Below are 18,277 nucleotides of genomic sequence, written 5' to 3'. Positions count from 1 at the left end.
ATATATATGTACATCTTAAGTCACTGTTTCATTGTTGTGAAGAGGCACCATGACCAAGGCAACTCTTAATAAGAGAAAGCATTTCATGAGGCCTTGCTTAGATTTTCAGAGGCTTAGTTTATCATTGCAGAGAGGGTGGAGTCATGCAGGCAGGCATGGTGCTGGAGAAGTAGCTCTAAACTATAGGTTTCAAAAGCCCACTCCTAGTGACACTTCCTACAACAGGCCCATACCTAATATTGTTCAGACATCATACCAACTAGGGACTAGACATTTAAATATATGAGCCTGTGGGGCCCATTCTTTATCAACCATTGTACACATGCTATGAGAAAAATACTATATGAAGCTGAAAATAGAGTTTTCAATGTAGTGCATGAACAGTGGTACTTGTTGAAAATGCTGGAGTATACATGACTTTAGTCACTTGGGAAAGCCCCTCCCCCTATTTTAGATGAATTTGTTTATTGCCCATTTTGAGAGCTGACCTCTGACTCTTGTCTCTGTATATACCCTAAGGATTCACATTGCATTTGTTTCACTTAAGAGTGCTTCCAAGGTAATTTATACCAGTATCTATGCAATGAAAGTTATACTCACTGCTCTGGAAGCTTGAAATTTTACTTGTACATTGAGAAGATCGGTGCTTGCACCATAGATCACTGGTTTTTTTCCCCTCGAGACTGGGTTTCTCTGTGTGGCCTTGGCTGTCTTAGACTCACTTTGTAGATCAGGCTGGACTCAAACTTAAAGTGCTGGGATTAAAAGGTGTGTGCCACCACACCTGTCTTTAGATCTCCATTTCTAATGCTAATATTTTTGAATTCTGCAAAGGAAGCCATAGGTGCATGAATTCTTGGAGATACCCATACATCTTAATAGTTGATAAGCTCTGAATAGCTCACTTAAATAGAAAAGACATCAAGGCTATACAGGATACTAATGAGCTTTGGGAATCATCAGAGATTGAAGTTGACAGTATAATAGCTGAAATTAAAACTCCCCCCCCCCCCTTTGGTTCTCTCTGCAGCCTTGGCTGTCCTGGACTCACTTTTATAGACCAAGCTGGCCTCAAACTCAGAGATCCACCTGGTTCTACCTCCTGAGTGCTGGCATTAAAGGTGTGTGTCATCACTGCCTGTCTAAAATTCATTTTAAATATGCATTTGTATGAGTATATATGATGCCTGTGTAAACACATAGCCACCAGTTTAATAACGATTTTTCCTGGCTTAGGACCTGTGCCCTCGAGCCGGGTGTGGTGGCGCACACCTTTAATTCCAGCACTGGGGAGGCAGAGGCAGTGGATCTCTGAATGAGTTTGAGGCCAGACTGGTCTGTAAAGTGAGTCCAGGACAGCCATACAGAGGGAAAAACAAAAAACAAACAAAACTCTGTGCTCTCAAGTTGGTGACCCAAATTGTGGTACAGCCAGGTTGCCCAGAGAGACCCAAAATTTCTGCCTGTTCTCAACCCTACTGCATGGAAGAGAGAATCGTTGCCTGACCTGGAAGTTAAACTTACAGGTTCATGTTTATGACCTCTATTAGTTAAATAATTGGAAGCCCCAAAAACCCACAGGTCCTTTAAAACCTGTTGGAAACTTTTAAGGTAATGTGCTTTTTCTTTTTTAAAATAAACATTGAGAGGGTTAAAAGTAGCAGCCTGAAAATATACCACTTACTTAGTTACTTTGATGAATTGCACACTGGGTTTCTGGGAAGGCTTTTGACACCTACTGGCTATTTACCCCCATAGACCTAGAGTCCCCCAAACCAGCAAGCCACTGATTCTGCCTTTGTCATGCAGTTCACTCCAGACATAAGAAAGCTCCAGATATAGAGGAATTTAAAGGGATAAATAAGTCAACTTTGAGAAATTGCTCAGAAAGTTTGTGACAGAGATACACCTGAAAACAGGGAAGGAAATGCCCATGTGATTTCTGTCCTTGGGGAAACAGACCAGAAATGAGGCAAATAAGGCCATGAGAAGGGGCTCGGACTCACCAGCATTGGTTTGTTTTTGTTGTGTGTGTTTGGCCTGGCTTTTCAAGACAAGGTTTCCCTGTAGCCTTGGCTGTTCCGGACCAGGCTGTGATAAACCAGTAAACCAGGCTGACCTCAAAATCAGAGATAGCCTGCCTCTGCCTCGCTGAGTGCTGGGATTAAAAGTATGCACCACCATGCCCTGCTCTCACCAGCATTATTTGGGGGGGGACCTGAGTGCAGATCTGTTGGAATTTAGACAAAAAATATTCTCAAAGCACCCTGCTCTGTGATGTGTAGATGGCCTCAAAGTTACGACCGCCGAGGAGGAATGTGAACAGACAAAGAGTTTTAGAGGCTCTCCAAACCCTGTATTCTGGTCTCAGCCAAGAAGGCTCAGCTGTGCATTCCTTAGGTCACATAGCCAGGCTACCTAGGGGAAGGACAGCAGACACACTTTGCCAGACCATGTTTTGGGCATCCTGCAAATCCCTGCCCCCACATGGGAAAAAAAATGGGAATTCTTGGGGTTGGTTAGATATTGTGGGTTATTTGCTGAGATTACTAAGCCTCACTATGCCAGCAACAGGGTTATGGTATGCAGCCTTTGCAATGGACTGAGACTGAGCAGAGGGCCTTTGAGGCCTTGAGAAGGGCCCTGGTATCTGCCCTTACCTGGCCATCCCAGACGTTACTAAGTCATTTCCTTTGTATGTGAATGAGGCCAGAGGCATTGCCTACAGGGGTCCTCATGCAAAGCCTGGACCATGGAAAAGACCAGTGGCATGTCTGTCCAAGAGACCTGTCCTGGTCCCAGCTGGATGGCCAGAATGTGTACTGGTCATTGCTGCTACTGCCCGGCTGATAAAAGAAGCTGACAGATTAACTTTAAGGCACAAACTTCCAGACATCCCCACACTCTACTCTGTTGCCTCCTTGAGAGGGTCACCCGATGGATGTCTGATACCTAAGTGACTCCATACCAAGCCCTGCTTCTGCACCAACCCTGCATCTGTTTTTGCAAGACATCAGCCCTCAACCCCACCAGTCTCCTGCCAGGTGATGACCCTGTGTGACCCCAGCATGACTGCCTTGAGATTACTAACCTGATATATTGATACAGTATGTCAGGCTTGATCCGACTGAAGTCTTGTTGAGGACACCAGACGAGGTATGGTTCACAGATGGCAGCAGATTTGCCCAAAATGGGATTAGGTGTACAAGGACAGTGGACTGTCTGGGCCAGTCTTTAAGCAGAGTAACCTCAGCTCAACAAACTGAGCTTTTAGCTTTGACTCAAGCACTCTGTTGGGGGAAAACAAGGCTATTACCATATACATTGACAATTGATATGCTTTCTCCATGGCCTATGTCAAATAAAGGAAACATAGATCTAATAATTAGTGTCAGTCTGTTTACGTAGTCCCCCTGGCTGACCACCTTACTGTCCGTTGATTCTTGATCGGGCTAATGGTGGCACCCTGCATCCTCAACTGCATGACAAATGAAGTTACCGGTCCCCTAGGACCCATTATTTCCCCTAGAACAAGACAAGTCAACAATGTGACTCATACCTATAGAACCAGTGGAGATTGTGACAAGATTAGACAACGCATAGGATCCTCCATCTTGTATCCTTGCTGAGACCTCAGGTTTAACTAGAATTTGATCTCCTTGATGGAGAATCCCATGGAAAAATACACAGCTTTATTCTAGGAACCTGAGGCCAGGATGCCCCAGCTAGCTTATCTCAGTTTCTGTTAAATGTCCTGCTTGTGCAAACCTCCCCTCCAGCTAACTGCTTAGCTTCTGTTAAACTGCTTGCTACGCACCCCCACCCCCACCCCCAGTTCTCACAGGCAGCTGCCGAACAAGATACCAGAGTGCCAGAATTCAGGTTTTGCCTTTAAAAGCCCCTTACTCTAAATGCTTTTGGGCTACACTTAGGTTCCAAATACCTGAGTATAATCCCTGCCAGCTGAAATAAAGACTTTCATTGGCTATAAAGTATAAAGAGTGGTCATGTCTGGTAGGCTCTTCAGAACACTGTTATCTAGACGATTTGGTTACCTCTGACCAAACTAGGTTTTAATATTATGAAAATCCTAAACTACACTACATACGTCTTCAAATTTTGCTTTAAACCTGCTTTATGGTATTTGAAGTAGAATGATTGAGGAGTATCAGAATTTTCAACCCAAAACCACATCTTCAGTATTAAAATTTGACACATTCTTTGTAATTGTTCATTCAGTGTTAGGTACCCTCCCTGCAAGAAAGTTGTTGAGTTCCAAAAAGTCATGTCCTCTGCCATAGTTCCCTGTAGCTGTAAAGCCTCACATTCTCAGATTTCCTTGGCTGCTTTTGAAGGTAAACTAAAAATGGGATGCCACACTGCTTAATTGCTGTGCCAGCTTTTATTGCTGCTGTCTTGAATGTAATAAGGAGCAGCATCAATGAGGATGCCAGTCTGCTGTCACAAGATGCCAGTGGGGGCTGGGGAGTGGTGCAAAGGGAAGCAGCAGCAGTCCCATTGACCAAGTATGGCAGGCAGGGCCAGCTGTTGAGGATTATCGTCTGGAATTCCTAAAATGTTTCTTTCAGATACAGCTTCCTCCCTTACATATTTGGAAAACTGTAACCTAGTCTTTCCCAACATTACGTGTAATATGTCTATCTGTGTGTAACTCATACTTCTGAGCGATTCCTCACCACCCATCAAAGGCTTGAGTTTCCATCTGTAGAGAGTACATTTGGTGGTAGAAAACAATAGACTTAAAAAGCTAAAACTATAAACATGTGTTTTTGAATGCTCATGCAAAATATTCAATCTGCATAGCAAAGGAATGATAGGTAATTCTGCATTGCGTTTAGAGTTAAAAACATCTGTCCGATATGGCTGTAGCTGTAGGCCAAGCCCACAAAAATGCAAAACATTGTCTCCTGATAGCAGAAGTTGAAACTACCATTGTACAATTAAGCTCTATGGTAGCTATATTTTACATTTTTAACTGGTCTGGAACAAACTTTTCTAGTTTAGTCTCTAGCTTGTCTTCCCAAGGCAAGACTTTATCTTAAGTGTACCTCCATTAAGGCAGTGTGCCAGGAATGTGCCTCCCCTATCCATATAAAACTCCCAGATACCAGTTCACCGGGTCTTTAACAGTGGAACAAATGCCTGAATAACTGGGATATTCAGGTCATGAAAGCTGTTTATAAATTTAAGCAATAGAAGCAATTCAGGAAGCTGGAGGTTTTATAATCCTTAATTGGTTCCTTTTTACAGAAAACAAAATTACCAAAACTACACTAAGAGTATAATCACAAATATCGTCTTCCCCAGCATAAAGTGGCTAGAGACACACTCTTCTAGTTCGGTCTCGAGTGAAATATTTATGGTAGAAGAAAGCAGAGCTGACAATTGGTCTGTGCTGATAAGAGTCAGCCCAGCTGTTTATGACAGCTCTGTCCCCTCTGCCCTGGAAAGGCTGCCATTACTCCTTTCCACAATAAATCAGGCTGGACATTAAGGAAGAGAGGGGCAACTGAAAACCACGGAGACTGTTTTCTCTTTGTGAGGGCCAGGTCACTGTGAGGGAAAGCTCGACAGGACAGCAGCTTTGAAAGAAAGTTTAGCTCTGCTCTTCTTTTTCCAAACTCAACTTCGCTACTACTCATTGCATGTCCGTTTTCAGCAAAATGAAAATCTACTTAAGGTTGTATCCACAGCTATCTGCCTGCCTCTGCCACCTGAGTGCTGGGATTAAAGGTGTGCACCACTATGCCCAGCCTGAGTGCTGTAGACTCTTTAACCGATGCCAGAGGCTTCAGAAAGGACATGGATGTGACTTCAGCTCTTGCCTGGCAGGAGTTACTGTGGCTCAGGTGCCAAGGGATCCTGGTAAGTAAAGTTCAGGGGGACCAAACGGTCAGTCTGGGGATCCCCGGTCCTGCCTAGGGCTGTACTCAGCACTCCACTTGGAGGGCCTCATAGAAAGGTTTCAGAGAAGTTAAAGAAACAGCAGCTTTTATGATTTATTTTTATATTTTTATTTAATGTGTAATTTTGTTTAATGTGGCTTCATGTACCTGCAGAGGCTAGAGGTGGGTGTTGGGTGCCCTAGAATTGGAGTTTAGGTGACCATGGGTGGCTTAGTGTAGGTGTTGGGAACTGAACCCAGGTTCTCTGCAATGACCCAACTCTTCAGGCCCTAGCTTTTGGGTTTTAGTGACAGCAGCGGTGACTAGTGGGAAGGCTGACTAGTTCTTCCATTTCTCCTTTTCCCTAGTGTCCAGGGTTGTACTCCACCACTGAGCTCTGTCCCCAGCCCCTCTGTCTGTGCTTTTACTTTCCAAAGAGGGTTTTACTAAGTTGCCCAGACTAGCCTTATACGAGGCAGGCCTTCGATTTAAAATCCCCCTGCCTCAGACTTGTAGCTGTCCCGGACTTGTGCTACCAGCGCCAGCAGCCTTTCTTGGCCGATATCTAGAGATCCATTTGCCCAATGTGTTCAATATTCTGGTGGTTCAAAAAGCACCCGATTTTGTTCCCTCTGTCATCTGTCAGCTCCTGAGTCACTGCATAAAAGTAATTAGAAGTAGCCAGCCGTAAGCCATCAATGTAAAATTAATGACTTTACAAATACTTACATTCCTATTTTTTTTACTAGTAACTGCTTATATCAAGTTCTGTCCAAAATTTATTTAAAAAAATAAATTTTACTTTTTAAATTTAGTAATAAAATAAAAATTTTGTTTTTAAACGTTTATTAAATCATTTTTAAAATTTATTTTAGTTTTAGGGATAATGTTTTCATCTTTTTCCAACTAACACTAGACCACAATTTTATGCAATGCATTTTTACATACTTGGACAATGTTTGAAGGTTAGCACACTGACAACCACTGCCCAACCCACAGACATTGACTCCAGTTTTCAATAGCATTTAATTGAACAAGAACATTTTTTTTTTTTGCCTGCTGGACGCCATTCTCTCACTAAAAGAAACTTTGCTGCTTTTCTCAGGCTCGTTTACCTAATTTTCTTTCTTTTCTTTCTTTTTTTAAAATCTTTATTTATTTATTTATTTATTTTTTGGTTGCTTTATTTTATTTTTGCTTGTTTGTCTGTGTTTCGAGACAGGGTTTCTCTGTGTAGCCCTGGCTGTCCTGGAACTTACTCTGTTGGCCAGGCTGGCTTTAAACTGAGAGATCGAGTGCTGGGATTGAAGGCGTGTGCCCCTTCTGTGCAGCAATATTAATTCCTAACAAAGATTTTATATACTTCAGGTAAATAGCATAACGATCTGATACATTACGTAATTATTACCAAGATCAAATTAATGCGGTGTCTGTTGCCACCCTGCCTGGACATCATGCAGTTCGGAAAGTTTGCGCCCTTTAAGCCCACGCTTTCCTTCAGTCTCCCATCGGCGCCTGTAGCGCTCTTTATTTTAAACTCTACTTTATTTGGGGTGTGTAGGTCTCAACCTCCCTCCCAACCTCCCAACCCTACATAGGAGAAAGAAGGTTAGTGGTGAGAGGGGGCCCCTTTACTTCTCCTGGCTGTTTAGGGTCCATTGGATTCTTTTGGGCTATACCTGTCGCTGCCAACAGCAGAAGCAGCCTACAGTCTCCTCCAAGCAGCTGAGCCCTAGAGAGATTCTGGTCTCTTCAAGCTGCTCCAGGCCACTCGACAACACTGCGCACCTCCCACGCGCTCTCTGTGTTCTTATTTATATCCTCAGAGCCCTAGACCACGCCCCTCTCCGTGCTGCACAAGGAGGGCCCTAATCAGCTGGAAGAAGACACGCCCCTCACGAGACAATTAACAGGTGTGTATAAACTAAAGCTCAACCTTTCAATCCCAGCCCTGGGGAGGCAGAGGCAGGAGGATCGTTGTAAGTTCAAGACGAGCCTGGTCTACAAAGCAGTCCAGGCCAGCCAAGGCTACACAGAGAAACCTTGTCTTGGAAAAAAGAAAGAAAGAAAGAAAGAAAGAAAGAAAGAAAGAAAGAAAGAAAGAAAGAAAGAAAGAAAGCTAAAGCTCAAACTAAAATCCCACACTTGGAATGAGAACAAAAACACATTTACATAACACAACTTCCATCGTGGACCCCCAAGAACACCACACTGATTCAACCAGTTTGACTTCCAGATTCTTCATGCAGGTGACACCATTAGCATTTCTCTCTGTGCCTGACTCATTTCATCGGGCACAATGGCGTCCATCTATGGTGTCAAAAGGGCAAGAGCTCCTTCTTTCTGTCACGGACGAATAGGAGACAGTGTTGTTTGTGGGAAACGAAATTGTGAATATTCATCCATGGTTGTGCACAAGTGGTGTCCATGTCTCAGCTACTGCCAACAGCCCTGTTGCACACTGAGTGTAAGAATGCAGGTGGGCGTGTCTCTCACCTGTGTGCCTGGTGCCCACAGAGGCCAAAAGAGAACCCTGGGCCTGGAGTTAGGGATGATTATGAGCCAGTGTGTGGGTGCTGGGAACCAAACCTGGGTCCTCTGTAGGAGTGACAAGTGCTCTTTACCACTGAGCATCTCTCCTGCTCCTCTATTTTTCCTGGGGACACTCTATAATGGCTTGCACTGATTAGCAATCCCACCAACAGAGTGTAGAAGTTATTTTATCTACATTCTCTCTCTCTCTCTCTCTCTCTCTCTCTCTCTCTCTCTTTGTGTGTGTGTGTGTGTGTTGGTTTTGGTTTTTCAAGACAGAGTTTCTCTGCTTAGCCTTGGCTGTCCTGGACCTGCTGTGTAGACCAGGCTGGCCTCGAACTGACAGCGATCCACCTCCCAAGTGCTGGGATTAAAGATGTGCGCCACCACGCCCGGCTTATCTCACCTACATCTGTTATGTGCCATTTTCTTGATAATAGCCATCCCAGTACAGGTGAGAGCCTATTGTGATTTTTTTTTTTTTTGGTTATTTTTGTTTTGTTTTTCAAGGCAGGGTCTCTCTGTGTAGCCCTGGCTGTCCTGGACTCACTTTGTAGACCAGGCTGGCCTCGAACTCACAGCGATCGGCCTGCCTCTGCCTCCCTGAGTGCTGGGATTACGATGTGCACCACCGCTCCCGGCTTTCTATTATGTGGGTTTTGTTTTTTTTTTTACTTTTATTTCCTGTGATGTGCATGCTAAGCCTTTGTTGTAGAATGCGGTCCTCTGTGTACAATAGCCACCTCTGATTTTCCGTGCCTGCTTGCCAAAGCCCAGGGCTATCGCAGTCTGTTTGATGCTATATGTTCCGTCACCGTCACCGTCACAGACAGAGAGGGCCGAGAGGGCCACTGAGCCCTCACCTGACGTTCTAGCCACTCCTCCCAGACATTTGTGTGCAAATTTTGCCCCGGTTGCAGGTGGCCCTGGCCATACGCAATGGGGAAGATTGGCCCAGGGGACTCTGACTTTGCGGAAGCCATCTTCCATGCTGGGGGAAGACTTTCCAGGGTGGATTCCTTGGGGTCCCCCATGCTTTTGCCAGTAAACCCTCACTCATGCCTATGAGCACAAGGAGCATGCTGGTTCTGCAGGATGAAGTTTGTTGTCAGGCCCTGATAAAATGGGTTCTCACCTAGGGAGGAATTCCCCAAACAGCATCTTCTCAGCTTCCTCACGGCCAACGGCCACTTCGTGTCCTCTTTCCATCCATCAGGTCCTCTGCTCATGTTTAAAGCAGAGTACTTCATATGATTTGTTCGTGGTTTTAGATATTGAGCAATATGAATTTCTCATGTATTTTGGATATGAACTGCTTTTTCGAGTGTGATTTTCTAGTGTTCTCTGACAGTCTGTAGGTTGAATTTGCATGTTCTTGTTTTTCTTTTCTTTCTTTCCGTTTATTTATTTATTTATTTATTTATTTATTATTTATACACTGTTTTGCCTGCATGTGTACCTGCCCGCCAGAAGAGGGCACCAGATCTCACTATAGACGGTTCTGACCTCTGACAGAACAGCTAGTGCCTTTAACCTCTGAGCCATCTCTCCAGCCCTGTGTTTTTCTTGGTGCATGGAAGCTTTCTTTTCAATGCACTCTCACTTGTTTTTTGTGTTTTGTTCCTTGAGCCTTTGATGTCATATCCAAAAAGCCACTGCCAAATACCAAAGTCAAGGGATTTTTTTCCTTCTACTGACTTCCATGAGCTTGTTTTTCTTTTCTTTCTTTTTATTTATTTATTTATTTATTTATTTATTTATTTATTATTTATACACTGTTTTGCCTGCATGTGTACCTGCCCGCCAGAAGAGGGCACCAGATCTCACTATAGACGGTTCTGACCTCTGATAGAACAACTAGTGTCTTTAACCTCTGAGCCATCTCTCGAGCCCTGTGTTTTTCTTGGTGCATGGAAGCTTTCTTTTCAATGCGCTCTCACTTGTTTTTTGTGTTTTGTTCCTTGAGCCTTTGATGTCATATCCAAAAAGCCACTGCCAAATACCAAAGTCAAGGGATTTTTTTCCTTCTACTGACTTCCATGAGCTTGTTTTTCTTTTCTTTCTTTTTATTTATTTATTTATTTATTATTTATACACTGTTTTGCCTGCATGTGTACCTGCCCGCCAGAAGAGGGCACCAGATCTCACTATAGACGGTTCTGACCTCTGATAGAACAACTAGTGTCTTTAACCTCTGAGCCATCTCTCGAGCCCTGTGTTTTTCTTGGAAGCTTGAAAGCTTTCTTTTCAATGCACTGTCACTTGTTTTTTGTGTTTTGTTCCTTGAGCCTTTGATGTCATATCCAAAAAGCCACTGCCAAATACCAAAGTCAAGGGATTTTTTTTCCTTCTACTGACTTCCTTGAGCTTTTGGAAGATTTTGCATTTTAAGCCTTTAATCCATTTTGAGTAATTTTTAAGGGTCCAATTTCAGTCTTTTAAAGAACATTTATGTATGTATGTATGTATGTATGTATGTATGTATGTATGATGCATTTAGTGTGTGTGGAAGAGAGAGGAGCAACTCCCAGCCCACATGCATGTGGAAGCCATAGGCAATGTTGGACATCTTCCTCCTCTGTTTCTGTCCACCTCAGCTTTTGAGGCTGGGTATCTCACTGAACCTGGGCCTCACCCTTTCTGCTAGACTGTGTAGGTGGCGAACTCCAGGGCTTCCCCCGTCTCCACCTCCCCTCCCCACCCGCACCCATCAGTACCAGGGTTACTGATGCACACTGCCCCGCCTAGCATCCCACAGGCATCTAAACTCAGCACAGCAAGCACGTAGCCCAGGGAGCCATCTCCCCAGCCTCACAACAGAGTTCTTCATCCTGGAACCTTAGCTACAATTAGCTACCATTTCTAGTGGCTTTTCCTTGCGTCCCGTTGCACAGCCTAGATGACATTAAAGCTGGTGCATAAAGATAGTTTTACTTCTTCCCTTCTATGGATGCTTTTCTTCCCAGTTTGACGGTGCGTGCCAAACCTCCAGGACAAGGCTAAGTACAAGCAATGGGAGTGTCTTCTTTGTCTTGCTCCTGATCACAGAGGCCAAGGTTAGCAATGGCATCTACAGGTGCCTCATATTGTAGGATGTAGATTCCGGCAAGTTTTCAGGAGATTCTCTCCTGGGCTTAATTTGCTGGAAGTTTGTATTAATGGTGTCAGTTTGTTGCCGAATGCTTCTCCCACGCAGCCATGAGTTGGAGAAGATAGGGATTTTCCTTTTGTTTTTCTAGTTGTTGGTCTTCTAGCCAATAGTGCTGTGCCGACTTTGTGGTTCCTTCCTCGGTATTGGCCATTCCATCCCCTGCCACTTTCTATTAGTTTTGGTTCCATCAGTGGTTGATGAACCATCAGTAAACCATGCATTAGACAAAGGTTGTGACCATTTCATTGGTCCCCACAGTTCCTTAGGTGCCTCTTTTGAGGGTGTGTGTGTCTGAGAGAGAGAGGTTTAGGGATGGGGATTATAGGCAACTGAGCTATTTCCTCAGTGAGGAAAGCCACAGGTTTTCCCAGTAAACAGAGCAATCTGAGGCTCAAGGTATGATCAAATATCCTGCAACATCCAGGCCCTTCTGGGTTTTGGAGTTTCCATTGAAAAAGCCACGTGCTATCTTAACGGGTGTACTCAGAGGCTGTTCCCTTGCTGGCAGCCAGAAAGGGAAGAGAGTCAGAGACAGAGAGACAGAGAGAGGGGCGTGGGTGGATGAATATGTCTGCTAAGGAAGAGTGGAAAGGACTTTCACCAAGCCTTACAAAATTAGCACACGGAAAGCCAGGTTGACAAATGCATGCTGAGATGCCTCCATACCTACCCTACCAGCTAAAACCAGCGGTGCCCTGCCAGAGCCAAGCAAGCACTGCAGAATTTCTGTGGTTCATTGTAAGACTCAAACACACAGTCCTGGGTGGAGATTTAGATGCTTGCCAGATGTGTACACATGATGAGGAATGTAGAGCTACATGGTACAGATACAACACACACAGGAAAGCCCCCATTCTGTGACAAAAAGCCTGCGCTGTGGAACAGAAAAACAAAACAAAACAAAACAAAACAACCCCTTGGACAGTGGGACCTTTGAGATCCTAGACTTTGTTTCTTTGTTTCGCCTTCTCCTCGGTATCTTCCTCAGAGTGTACTGTCTCTTTGTAAAACAGTCTCTGCTCTTGATGGAGCTGTGTGTTTCCGTTCAGGTCATGAGAACCTGGAAGCCCTCTGTCGGTGCCCTCCCAACCCTTGATATCAGTAGATATCACATCCTTCTTCCCAATTACCTATTCAGCCGTAAGTCCTGAGGCTAGAGCCCGCAGGAGCCAACCGCCTCCTCGGAGTACCACCTCTACACACTGGATAGCAAGTCTTCAAACCGGGAGCTCAGGGCTACTTTAGTGGACGTTTACATTAATATGTGTGAAGGAAAATTCCTGAAAAGAAGCTGTGTCTGGCTGTGAACAAAACCGCCTGGAAGGACTCTGTGTCTGGAGAGACTGATGGGCCGATTGGAATTGGAGAAAGGTTGGAATTTTGCAGGTTCTGAGGCCAATTACTTTATCTTGGGCTCGTTTTAGCCTTCTGGGGGAAGGCAAACCTTGCCCTACTCCGTAGCTAAACTAACACCTTTGATCCTGTCTAAAAGCCTTCCTCATCTCATTGTACCCACCAATGTATTTTAAATTTGCCTTGATTCATGGCTTTCTTTATGCTGTAAAACTATAAAAACTGTATGAAACTGCTCCCATGTTGGAACATGGAATTTGGGATAACTTAACTCTGCGTTCCTGGACCTCGCTGGCGTTCTGTCTTCATCACTAGCTCCCTGGATTCACAGCTTTGCCTCTTTAATCCAGGGAGTTCCTGTCCCTCAGTTTCCCTTTCCCACGCTTCAGCCTAGGATGCTGGTCAAAGTGATAAACTCCCCTTGCTACCAGTTTTCCAGGCACCAGTGTTCTTCAGTGTCTTAAAATCTGTTGTGTCATCTGGTTTGTGTTTTCACCGTGGTTATTTCAAATGGAAAGACTCACGTAGTTTCTGTTGTTCTGAATTGTGGGCAAGAAGTCTATTATTTAACGGGAAGAGAAGATGCATTCAGCGTGCCTAACAGCAACAGTAACTCAGTCCTATGGCAAAATTCCATTTGAGTCAGCTGTACATTTGGGAGCTTATTATGACAGTCACCCAGCAGGGGGCAGTAGAGTGCTCTGAGCCCAGTGACAGTGCCTGCAGGGTCAGGCTCCAAGGACAGTCTGGCTCTTAGGGGTCCTCAGCACAGGAGCCTGGAGGCTTCAGGGAGAAGAAAGATAGAAAAAGAGACAGAGGCCGTAGAAGGGGATACAGACACTACCAAGCCGAGTTTCTCCACTGAGTACCAGGAACGTGGTGACTTTGGAACTCCCTCATTACTGTTACTGAATTCCCATGTTTCTCCCCCAGACTCAAAGCACTGAGCTCCTGGCACCACGCCTTCTCCCATGGCTGTAGAGGGGAGGCCAGTTGTACTGGTGTCTCGTAGCCACCACACACTACAACCCTGGGCAGTGGTCCAGGAGCTGTGGGTCCCTTCAAAGGGCAGTTTGCTTTCCTTTGACAAACAGGACGGTGTGATCACATATCCTGGCTACCAACAGCTGAAGGATGCCCCAAATGGAGATGTGTTGTCTGTTCTGCCGTGATCTCCACAGTTCCACATCATCTCTACAGCTTGAAGGGGAACACAGCTTTCGAAAGCACTGGGAAGCACACCTCCCAGCCCAGGACTGTCCCCCAAAGTGGAAAAATAACGACAAACAAAGCCCGTTAGTGCTATTATTGGTGCATCAATTCGTGATTTTTCTTCCCTCTTTCAGATACCCACTTCCTCCTCCCTCTCAGCAACCTCACAAAGAAGGCAGAAGAGGCTGGGCATGTGTCTCAGCTGGTAGACAGCTTGCCTAGCACACATGAAGCTCTAGGTTCGATCCCCAGCACGTACTAAACAGGGGAGAAGTGAGGCAGAGAGGCCAGAAGTTCAAGGTCAATTTCAGCTATACAAGGATTTCAAGGGCTACTAAGATTCTGGCAAAACAAACAAACTGGAGAGATGGCTCACAGGTTAATCGCTGCTCTTCCAGAGGTCCTGAGTTCAATTCCCAGTCAACCACATGGTGGCTCACAAACATCTATAATGTGACCTGGTGCCCTTCTCTGGTCTGCAGGTGTACATGTAGGCAGAGCACCAGATACATAATAATAAATAAATAAACCTTTAAAACAAACAAACAAACAAAACCAAAACCCACAGTGGATGTGGCTCAGAGGGTAAACATGTTTGCGGCTGCCAAGTCAGATGACCTGAGTTAGGTCTCTGGAGCCCCAAGTGGTGGAAGGAGAGAGCTGACTTCAACCAGTCATTTTCTAACATAAACAGACATGCTTTCCTACACACACACACACACACACACACACACACACACACACACACACGTTTAAAGTATAAGGAAATAACCACAAGAAATTGCATTTAGCTGAGGAACCTGTCGTTGAGATTGGATGAGGTTATGTAACTAGTTAGCATCCCAGAACTTGAGGCTAGTATCTCACCCAACAGGGACCTTCCTTGCCCCAGGGTGGGGCGGTGAGGGGGGAGCTATGCCACAGTTCTGTGCAATCCATCTCATCCCCGTTAGGTGGCGCCGTAAGCCAACAAAGCCAGGACAATGCCTCTGGAAATAGGCTTTCTTCCATTATTACAGGATTTTTAGTCAACATGGCTCCGCCTCCCCTTTCTTTGCTTCTTTCTTTTCTAGCAGAAAAGGTCTTTCAGTATACAACATAGCGTGGCTTTGGTGCCAGGTGGAAAATGAAATTTGTCTTAATCCTTCGCCTAGGGAGAAACACTGTGTGTCACAATTGACATCTGGTAAATTTTCAATTAAGTAAGCAAGCAATAAGGACGTCTGCGATGCTTCATTTGTTCCAGAAGCTAAGCGAGCACCAATCAGCTGCTCCATACAATTAGGAATTAAACAGGCACCCTCTGCCCCAGCTCTGCCCAAAGCCTCTGCCACAGGAGGGCAAAGAGGACACACTCGGGGAGCAAAGCCTTTGCTTCAAATTCAAGCAAATTGGCTGGGCACAGCAGGGAGGACGCACTGACAGCTCCATTGTGTCTGCTTCTGGCTTGAGACTGAAGGAGGCCAGGCCTGCCCCCATCTCCCCTAGGGTTCTGCGAAGTGTGAGGAGGTCTGAGGGCCTTGACTAGAAGAGTTTTAACCATCCGAATGCTATGGGCGAATCTACTCTTAACTCGAGGTGCATTTTATTTTTTATTTTTAAAATTTTGTGCTTCCCGTTGGTGAGGCATATTGAACCAATCTTTACAGCGTTGTCGCTTGCTGTCTATCCAAGCCTAGTTATTACAGAAAATTGAGAGCACACAGCTTGAATACAGACCACCACATGAGAAAGGGAAGGCTGGCCAGTGAAGCCAGAAGACCGAGCTGTCCGATGTGCTTGTGGTGCTGTGATCTCCAGATAAACAGACGCTGGCAGATAGGCCTTCAGTTCCCAGACCATTCTGACACCTAGATAAAGGCTAGGGAGTGAGGACAGTGACCCTGGGGGGGTGGGCCAGAGTGTCCATCCTTTCTCCAGCCTCCCTCAGAGCTAAACTTATGCACACACTGGAGTGCAGACTGTGTGTGTGTGTGTGTGTGTGTGTGTAAGGGATGGCCTACACTCTGAGATGCTCAGCATCCTGACTTTTCTTCCAGGCATCAGATCCGAGAGGCCAAAGGTGTTCATCCCTGAAAGCAGAGTGGCTGTGTGCAACCTGGCACTGAGCTGCCCGGGCACAGGATGAACTCTCTAATGATCACTGCATGTGGGAGCTTCCTGTCACTGCAGCCCAGGAGCAGCAGGGACCTGGTCAGAGACCCCTGAGTCAGCCCACATGGCTGTTCTGTGCCCAGGGCTTGAGGAGGCTTCCAAGAAGCTGCTGGGCAATGGCTGTGTCTGCTTTGACACCTGGGAGTCTGGTCTGTGCTCACGTAAACACTCCTTTCAATCAGGCTAGTTTGAGCTCTAGCTTGCAGCTTGCAGCTTTGGGCTTAGACTTCTGTTTATCACAGGACAGCCAATAATGCCTGCACTTTTCTGTCTCTCACTCAGGAGTTGTCATCGTCCATCTTCTGGGGTATATTAGCTTCCGGGTCAATGTCCTCTTTCTTCTGTCACATGGCATACTAGTTGGTGAAGTGTGCAATTAAAATACACATATCTTTTTGTTCGTAAGTTGAAAGCACCATTCTTATTTCCAAAGCGTGTTTTACTTATTAAAGAATAGTCAGAAATTTAAGGCCAGCGGTATGATAAAAATCAGACCCTTTCTTAGAACAAAACAAAGACTAGTCAGGAAACACACAAGGGCCAAAGGAAGCTGGAGGGGGTGCAGGGGGGGGAGCGGCGTGTGAGGGAGTGCTCAAGATCCCAGATGTCCAAAGGAAAACAGGATCCCACTTGTAGCCCTGGCTATGTGGACCGAACTGGCCTTTAATTCACAGAGGTCCACCTGCCTCTGCCTCCTGATGCCTCTGGAGATCACAGGCCTGTGCCTCTGGGCTTTGCTTTGGGAAACACATTTCAGTACCACTGTTCAATGGCTACATGCTGTTATTCCATTCCGTGGCCACATGATTAAATTTCTTCAATCTCTATTTGTTCAAGTCACAAACATCCATGCAAATTTTGGCCGTATACTTTGTTTTCTTCACATAAATTTCCAAATGTGGAATTTCTGTATCAACACACAGGAGCATAAACACTTTAGTACTTGTTGCCAAAGCACCTTCTAGAAAAGTTCTACAAAACTGGAGTGACAAGGACCCATTTTCCTGGATCCTCCCTGAGTTTTATAACTTTTGATTTATAACATTTTAATTTGATGCAGATTATTATTATTATTATTATTATTATTATTATTATTATTACTATAATTTATACTTTTAACCACTAGAAGAGTTAACGGTACCTTTCTTCCTGTGTTGGTTTTGGATCGTTTTCTGTGGCTTGCTACCGGGGACATCAGTCCCGTGTGAAGGAAGGCATGGCAGCTGGGCAGCTCTGCACATGGCAGCTTGAGGCATGGCTTGTTCACATCCTGAAAGATCAAGAAACAGAGAGCTCGGGTTGGAAATGGTGGTAGGTATGGTCTCTAGAGCCTACTTCTAGGGGCCTATATCCGTCAGCATTCAAAAGAGTCTGTGACCTATCAAAATAGTGCCACCATCAGGTGCCAGGTGCTCAGACCTATAACCCTGTGTGTGTGGGGGGGGATGATGCTTCACTTGAAACCTTAACACTGTTCTTCTAATAGTTTTCTATTCTTACATTTGTCTTTTTTTTTTTTTTTTGTATTGATATTATTATGTTGTTACTGATTTAAAAGGCTCTTTACATATTCTGGATATTATCTTGGAGTGTTTTCTGTTGTTACTGCTCACCTACTCGGTGGGCTGCCGGCCTTTCTGCTGTGTCATAGCCTGGCAGACAGTGGTGAACACACAGTGGGACAGCAGGGAGCTCTCAGTCTCTTCTTCCCACAGGGCCCAGCATCATCATGGAGCCCTCTCCCACATCCATTTTCACTACAGTTACCGTCGCAGGCGTCACTTCAAATGTGGCCACCACACAAATGGAGACTGAAGCTCCCCTGGGAACTTGAGAATATGTTTGAGCCATAGCAGATGGTAACTCCTTATTGTCTCATATATAGTGTAAAGCATAATCCATTTTATATTTGACTTCTAATTTCTTTTTTTTATTTTATTTATTTTTTATTTTTATATTTATTTGTTAT

The 18,277-nt window shown here is 45.0% G+C and overlaps 1 long non-coding RNA gene across 1 annotated transcript; it reads left to right on the top strand.

Annotated features, from left to right (window-relative positions):
* Positions 1–5,595: 5,595 nt before the first annotated feature.
* On the top strand, positions 5,596–14,213 carry LOC311580511. Its single transcript, XR_014773482.1, has 3 exons — positions 5,596–5,886; positions 7,733–7,819; positions 14,037–14,213. It is a non-coding gene; the product is annotated as an uncharacterized lncRNA (long non-coding RNA).
* The last annotated feature ends 4,064 nt before the right edge of the window (positions 14,214–18,277 follow it).

This window comes from Acomys minous (assembly GCF_964271855.1).
Source record: "Acomys minous genome assembly, chromosome: 13".
NCBI lineage: Eukaryota > Metazoa > Chordata > Mammalia > Rodentia > Muridae > Acomys > Acomys minous.
Note: the sequence above shows the minus strand (reverse complement) of the source record. Positions and strands in the feature narration are given on the sequence as shown.